An 8026-nucleotide genomic window follows, 5' to 3' on the forward strand; every position below is an offset into this window, starting at 1 on the left:
TGATCAACACCCTGGATGAAACGCTTTTTCAGCTTCTGTGAAGATCCCCATAACTTAATTCTTACAAGATGTTTACGCGAGAGTATTATGTGTACCCGTAAACTGTACGATACACCTGGGAATATTAAATATGGATAAGGTTAAAAAAACATGTATTTATTGTATGAAGAAGCAATAACATCAATCGATTCAACTAATACAAGTTATAGATACATCCATTTATAATCGTACTCGGTATTGCATAAGATTTTTTTTATTATCAATCAACTGAATCATCTTAAGAAACAGTTTAGGTTTCTCTAAGACTTCAACAACTTAAAATGGCCTTTTAAAGTAAAGTTGCATAAGCTTAAGCCGTTGTTTCTTGTCCATATTGCCAAGGGTTGAACTCAGTCGGTGTCACATCAACCTCATCAGGGTTGATGTTTAATCTAGTCACCCTCGATCGGTGTTCATTATACTTGCCATTGTATTTGTAAACTGGTGTTTTTCCATGTGGTGTAGTTGCTACTTCACCAGTCGAGTCGAACCATTTTGGAGTAAATTTATCGTCATTGTCTTCTCTCATTTTCCTTTCCTTTCTCTGTCTCACCTCTAGGATGCTTTTCTCATGGCTGACCTTTGATGTATCTCCCTTCTCAAGTGCATATCTATCAGGACGTAAACGTGAATCTGATGCCAACATCTGCCTGGGTGCAGTGTCGAAGCTGTTTACCTTATGTGAAAAGTATGTGAACTGATATTTATCTTTTACTGGAACATCGGGAACCCTCCAGATCTACATATAAATCAACACCATGAAAATAAATCCGACAACACCAAATAACACTTTTGGAATAAAATTTGTTTCAGAATCGTACTAAACTATGATTAGAGATTCAAATATAAACATGTACAAATTTTTTTATTAATGAATAATAACGTTTAATATTAAATCTGACCTCTTTTAGTTCAGTTCCTGCAAGCGGTTTTCCTTCCTCATCGCATGGTTGATAACTCATATACTCGGTCCATTTCCAGTCATAAGTATTTTGGGTACTTTGGCAGCATTGTAAACATACCCATCCACTCCAAATCTAGTGCTACTGCACATTAAAGTAAATGGTCAACGAAATTGATGACAACATTTGATTTCGTTGGCCCAGGGATTCATGTTCATGCATCACATCTTGATTAGTTTTCTTCTTCTGAAAGGCCACACTTTTATAGTTATATAGATGAGAGAAACATAACCGTACCTAAACCTCCAGCCAGATGGTTGAAACTTTAGCACAATGTAGTCTCCAGTGGCCAAGTTCGTGAGGCATGTCTCGCCACAGAAGGAAATCCACATTTGACCAAATATAAGGTTGTGTAATTTTGGCTGAGGAGGAGTATTCTCCAGTACAACACCATCTCTTTTAAAGGTAATACGCGTCCTGGATAGTGATAGAACAACTTTTTACATCTTCACTGATTTTAAACCAAAATTATCAATTAGATTCTAATTCTCATACTATATGTTAGTATAAAACATCCATCATGCAGAAAATTAGATATCATACGTTAGAATTCAATTTGTTACCATCTTGGTTTATATATATATACATAAATTTATTCGAGGAACAAACAAATAGATCATGATTTACCTTGTGATAGGATTGTTGGTTAAACTTCAACATAGAAGTCACTAACAAGATGGTTAGGAAAAGATTAGGAAATTGATGTAATCCTAAGGGAATTAGAAGTCATCTAGTTCTAAGAAAAGGAAAGACATGTAATAAGGTAATATGACTAGGAAAAGGAATTCATAGTTCTATATATATATGATCACCAAAGTTGTGGTTGATCATATGAGCAATATTAGAGCTTGTGTTTAGTTTTGAGAGATTTTCTAAACATCAATAAAGAGAGTTGTCTTTATATAAGCTAAGTTTCATCTTGCAGTTGCCATTAATTGGTATCAGAGCTTGTTTCTGAGCCATGGAAAACGAAACCACCATTGTAGGTGCAAAACAGTTCACGCCACCATCAATACAAGTTCCAATCCTCAACGCCACAAACTACACAGTATGGGCCATGAGAATGAAGGTACTGATGAAAATCTACAAAGTTTGGGAAACAATTGATCCTGGTACATTGGACCCAGACAAAAACAATGTTTCCATTGGATTACTCTTTCAAGCAATACCAGAATGTCTTGTTCTACAAGTTGGTGAACAGAAACTTCAAAGAAAATTTGGGATGCAATAAAGGCACGTAATCTCGGACCTGATCGAGTTAAAGAAGCCCGTCTGCAAACCTTAATGTCTGAATTTGAAAGAGTGAAGATGAAAGACACTGATACTATTGATAGCTTTGCAGGAAAGCTATCAGAGATAGCCTCAAAAGCTGCGTCACTTGGACAATCTATTGATGAAGATAAACTGGTAAAGAAGTTTCTCAATAGTTTACCAAGATTCAAGTATATTCATATCATAGCTTCTCTCGAACAAGTCTTAGATTTAAAGAAGACTAGCTATGAAGATATAATTGGAAGATTGAAAGCATATGAAGAAAGAATCCTTGATGAAGAAAACAATGGAGAAACTCAAGGAAAAATCTTGTACACAAACTCTTACCAACAAAACTCTGCGACAAGAGGAAGAGGTCGTGGAAGAGGTGGTAGAGGAAACAGAGGACGAGGAAGGGGAGGAAGGTTTGACTCACAAGATAGAACAACAAGTCAGAATGATCAAAACCAAGGGAAAGAAAAGAAGGATAGATCAAACATTATTTGTTACAGATGTAATAAACCAGGACACTTCTCCTCTGTATGCGCTGAAAGAATACAAAAAATGGAAGAAACAAACAAGAATGAAACAAGGGAAGAAGATACAACTCTTTTCATGCACGAAGTTGTTTTCTTAAACGAAAGAAAACTAATACCAAAGAACTACGAATCAAAGGATGGAGAAGAAGGAATCTGGTATTTAGATAATGGAGCCAGCAATCACATGACTGGTAAGAGACACTACTTTTCTGAACTCAATGATAAAATCAAAGGACATGTGAAGTTTGGGGATGGATCTTCTGTAGAAATTGAATGGAAAGGATCAATTCTATTTCAGAGCAAGACCGGAGAACAGAAGCTTGTCACAAACATCTACTTCATCCCAAACTTACAAAGCAACATTCTAAGTTTAGGACAAGCTACAGAAGTTGGATGTGATGTTAGAATGCGACAAGATTATCTAACAGTACATGACCCAAGTGGAAGGCTTCTTGTCAGAGTCTCAAGGTCACAGAATAGAATCTACAAGGTAAGTCTCACAATTGAGAAACCAATGTGTCTACACATGAGCCTTGAAGATCAGACATGGAAGTGGCACGCAAGGTTAAGACACATAAGTTTCAGAACCTTAAAGGCAATGTCTCAGAACAAGATGGTTAGAGGGCTACCACAGATAAACGAGGAATCAAGGATCTGTGAATCATGTTTAGTTGGGAAACAAATGCGTCAAGGTTTTCCAAAAGCAACAACATTCAGAGCCTCAAAGCCATTAGAGCTTCTTCATGATGATTTATGTGGTCCTATTACACCACAAACCCTTTCAAATAAAAAATACATATTTGTTATTATAGATGACTTCTGAAGATATATGTGGTCTATTCTTATGAAAGAAAAGAGTGAAGCATTTGACAGATTCAAAACTTTCAGAAATCTGATAGAAAAAGAGTTAAAAGAGGAGGTCAAAATGCTTAAAACTGATAGAGGAGGAGAGTTCACTTCCTTAGAGTTCAACAAGTTCTGTGAGTCAAATGGAATCAAAAGGAAACTCACAACACCATATACACCACAACAAAACGGAGTGGTGGAGAGGAGAAACATGACTCTAATAGAGATGACAAGAAGTTCTTTAAAGGATATGCAGGTACCTAATTATCTATGGGGAGAAGCTGTACGACACTCCACATACCTAATAAACAGGATACCTACGAAAGATCTGAAAGACATGACTCCATATGAAAGTTTGCAAAAGAGAAAACCAAACATAGATCATTTATGAGTGTTTGGTTGCAAAGCATACACAAAAGTTGACTCTGCAACTCTTAAGAAACTGGATGATCGATCTCAGACTCTTGTGAATCTAGGAATTGAGCCTGGATTCAAAGCTTACAGATTATTCAATCCAACAACGAAAAGAGTGATAGTGAGTCGAGATGTGGTATTCGATGAAAAAGCAAACTGGAACTGGAAAGAAACTAATGATGGACCAAGTAAGGATACAGGAATGTTTCACATGAGATGGGGTCAAGTAATTGATGAAGGCGAAGGACCCATAATCATCAATATCAATGGAAACAATGATGTTAATCAAGAAGAAGAAGAGAATAATGAAAACACTGAGAATAACGAAGAAGTAGAAGAAGAAGAAGAAGAAGAGGAAATCGATGAAATAACTCAACCCATTCCACTGCGAAAATCAACAAGACAGATACAAAAGCCACAGTATCTGGAGGATTATGTTCTTCAAGCTGCAGAAGAATGTGAGATAATGCTACTTTCTGTTAATGATGAACCAAGGAATTTTCAGGAAGCAAAGGTCTCGACTAAATGGACACAATCATGTAGAGAAGAAATTATTTCAATCAACTGAAACAAGACTTGGTTTCTAGTTGATAAGCCAGGTGGGGTAAAAGTGATTGGTCTTAAGTGGATATTCAAAATAAAACGGAATGCTGATGGTACTGTCAACAAATATAAGGCAAGACTTGTAGCTAAGGGATACGTTCAAGAATCAGGCATAAACTTTGATGAAGTTTTCGCACCAGTTGCTAGACTAGAGACAATTCGTCTCTTAATAGCAGAAGCAGCATCAAACTCATGGGAAATTCACCACTTAGACGTTAAGACAACATTCTTACATGGTGAATTGCGAGAAGATGTGTATGTTGAACAACCAGAAGGTTTTGATGTAAAAGGACAAGAGAATAAGGTTTATAAGTTATCCAAAGCTCTATATTGTCTAAGACAAGCTCCTCGAGCCTGGAATACAAAGTTAGATCAAATATTAAGAGAAATCAGATTTGTTAAGTGCTCTAAAGAAACATCAGTATACATAAGAGAAGAAAAGGGAACGCTTCTTGTGATTGCAGTCTATGTAGATGATCTATTTTTGACTGGCAACTCCCTTAAGGTGATCAATGAGTTCAAGAGAGAAATGTCATCAAAGTTTGAGATGTCAGACCTCGGAAAACTCACTTATTACCTTGGCATAGAAGTCCATCAAGGAGTAGATGGGATTCAGATTACACAAGAAGCTTATGCAAGGAGAATTCTGAAAGAAGCAGGACTTGAAACTTGTAATCCAACTAAGATACCAATGGAGTTTGGACTTAAAGTTTCAAAGGCACAAGAAGAAGCTGAGATTGATCCAACGAGTTATAGAAGAAATGTTGGATGCCTTAGATACTTGTTACACACAAGACCAGACTTAGCTTTTTTCTGTGGGAGTAGCAAGCCGTTATATGCAGAGTACACACAAGTCTCATAGTGATGTAATAAAGCATATATTGAGATATCTAAGAGGAACAATCAGCTGTGGATTGAAGTATGGTCGAGGAGGATCAAAAGGAATTGTTGGGTATAGTGACAGCAGTCATAATATTGACCAAGATGATGGAAAAGGTACAACTGGTCATATATTTTATCTAGGTGAAGCACTTATTACATGGTGTTCACAGAAGCAAGACACTGTAGCCCTCTCATCCTGTGAAGCTGAGTTCATGGCCGCAACAGAAGCAGCTAAACAATCAATATGGTTTCAAGAACTGTTGGGTGAAATCAAAGGAAGAGAACCTGAAAAAGTTCTGATCAAGATTGATAATAAGTCTGCAATTGCACTCACTAAAAATCCAGTGTTTCATGGGAAGAAGAAACACATTCACAAAAGGTATCATTTCATGCGAGAATGCATCGAGAAGGAGGTCATTAACGTAGAACACATACCAGGAACTGAGCAGAAAGCAGACATATTGACAAAGGCATTAGCTCGGATCAAGTTTGAAGAAATGAGACAACTGATTGGAGTACAAGATATGTCACGGGTAAGGTTGAAGCTTAACGGGGAGAATGTTGGTTAAACTTCAACATAGAAGTCACTAACAAGCTGGTTAGGACAAGATTAGGAAATTGATGTAATCCTAAGGGAATTAGAAGTCATCTAGTTCTAAGAAAAGGAAAGACATGTAATAAGGTAATAGGACTAGGAAAAGGAATTCATAGTTCTATATATATATGATCACCAAAGTTGTGGTTGATCATATGAGTAAGATTAGAGCTTGTGTTTAGTTTTGAGAGATTTTCTAAACATCAATAAAGAGAGTTGTCTTTATATAAGCTAAGTTTCATCTTGCAGTTGCCATTAAGGATAGCCATCAATTGAATTTCCCAACAGTTTGGACCTTATACTATTTGTAGAGTCGAATATAAAATGTTCATTTTCAGCATGTACAACATCTATTGAGGGATGATGACTCACCTGAACAGAAGCAAAATAACAATAAAACATTATCTAGGGATAGATAGAGTAATCTAAAAGGAAAAGGCAGCGAAGGGATATAATGGTCGTCAGAAGCTCACCTGCTCTCCAATATATGTAATGCCATCGTAATTGATCATTTCGCAGGTCTCACCAAGTACAGGATTTAATGGCTTAAACGTCCGACGTATGGCAAAGAAGAAGGACATTGACCATGTTGCTACAATCGATAACCATGGATGAATTTCAGTAGTGCCATGTAGCAATTGAATTCACGACCAAAGGATGAACAAAGCACTTACAAGCGTACACCAATTGCATATAAGGATCCTCATATTCATTTGCTTGTTCCAACAAATAAGAGGACTCCATCGACTGCAAGGGGAACAATGAGGAAAATGTATAACTTTTCACTGATAACGGGGAATAACATTACAAACATATCAAGAATAACTAGCATTCACCTCTGCCACTCTCTGAAGTTGGCTTCTTGGTTCTAAATTAGAGATCGGAAGAATCCCTAAATACATAATATCCATCCCAATTGACTTTTTCACCATATTCCATAGACCTTTTTGTTCCTACAGAGGAAGAAACAAAGAACTGAATTGGAATAAAGAAAAATTATATACGAAAACATAATATCTGTAAAATTGCCAAAACGGTTTTGCTTTGGTAAAAAAAAAAAAAAAGAATAAAGATGCCCAAGTCATACCTCCGGCTTCAATCTTCCTTTAGTAGCTTCTCCTGCTGCAACCGTTTTGTCTCCTTCTGGACTTGTAACTTCCACTCCTTCATGACTGCACAAAGCGGGAAAACGAATTAAATTACTATAACAAGAATCAATTCAAAGGCCATCTTGAGTCTCTATGAAAAACCTGGTTTTTGATCACACATGAAAAGAGATTGAAGGCGGTGTCATGTATTTCTTAATTGTTATTTCTTACTTGTTGATGGATTTGTTCATAGGGAGCTTTCCAATATTCCACAAGCTAGACTTGATTGAGGAAAATAATCCACCACCGTTACCTCCCTTTGACGTCATAGTATGAATCTAGCCTTTTGAAATGAACACAAATTCAGAAAAGTTTAGAAGATTAAGTTTTTGTTCAATTTAGTTGACAGTTAATTAGCAAGCTAGTAGTTGACAGTTAGCAAGTACTGACTTGCACATCGCAATGAAAAATATATAAATCTAGAATCCTTTTCTTTAGGCAGTTTAGGAAAGTTGGACACGACGAGTATTATATTTAGTTGTTTATCTGATATGACAGCATTTTACTAAAATCTGTTACAGCTTAACAATGATAATTTAAAGAGGTGTGCGCGTGGTGTTCATTAAAAAATAGAAACACAAGGAAACAGTATTAACTATTAATTAAGACTCCTACCTACGCGTAAAGGCTATGAGGAACGCAAGCTGTCACAACACACAAGCCACAAGGGATGCAAGCTACACGATATGGTCAATAAGATCTTTGGATATCAAGACTTATTGGGAAGTATTTCATTGATTAGGAAAT

At 36.4% G+C, this 8026-nt stretch overlaps 1 pseudogene; it reads right to left on the bottom strand.

Moving 5' to 3' along the window:
• Positions 1-349: 349 nt before the first annotated feature.
• On the bottom strand, positions 350-7548 carry LOC113352296 (annotated as a pseudogene).
• Between the last annotated feature and the right edge of the window lie 478 nt (positions 7549-8026).

Source organism: Papaver somniferum, chromosome 2 (assembly GCF_003573695.1).
Source record: "Papaver somniferum cultivar HN1 chromosome 2, ASM357369v1, whole genome shotgun sequence".
Classification (NCBI taxonomy): Eukaryota; Viridiplantae; Streptophyta; class Magnoliopsida; order Ranunculales; family Papaveraceae; genus Papaver; species Papaver somniferum.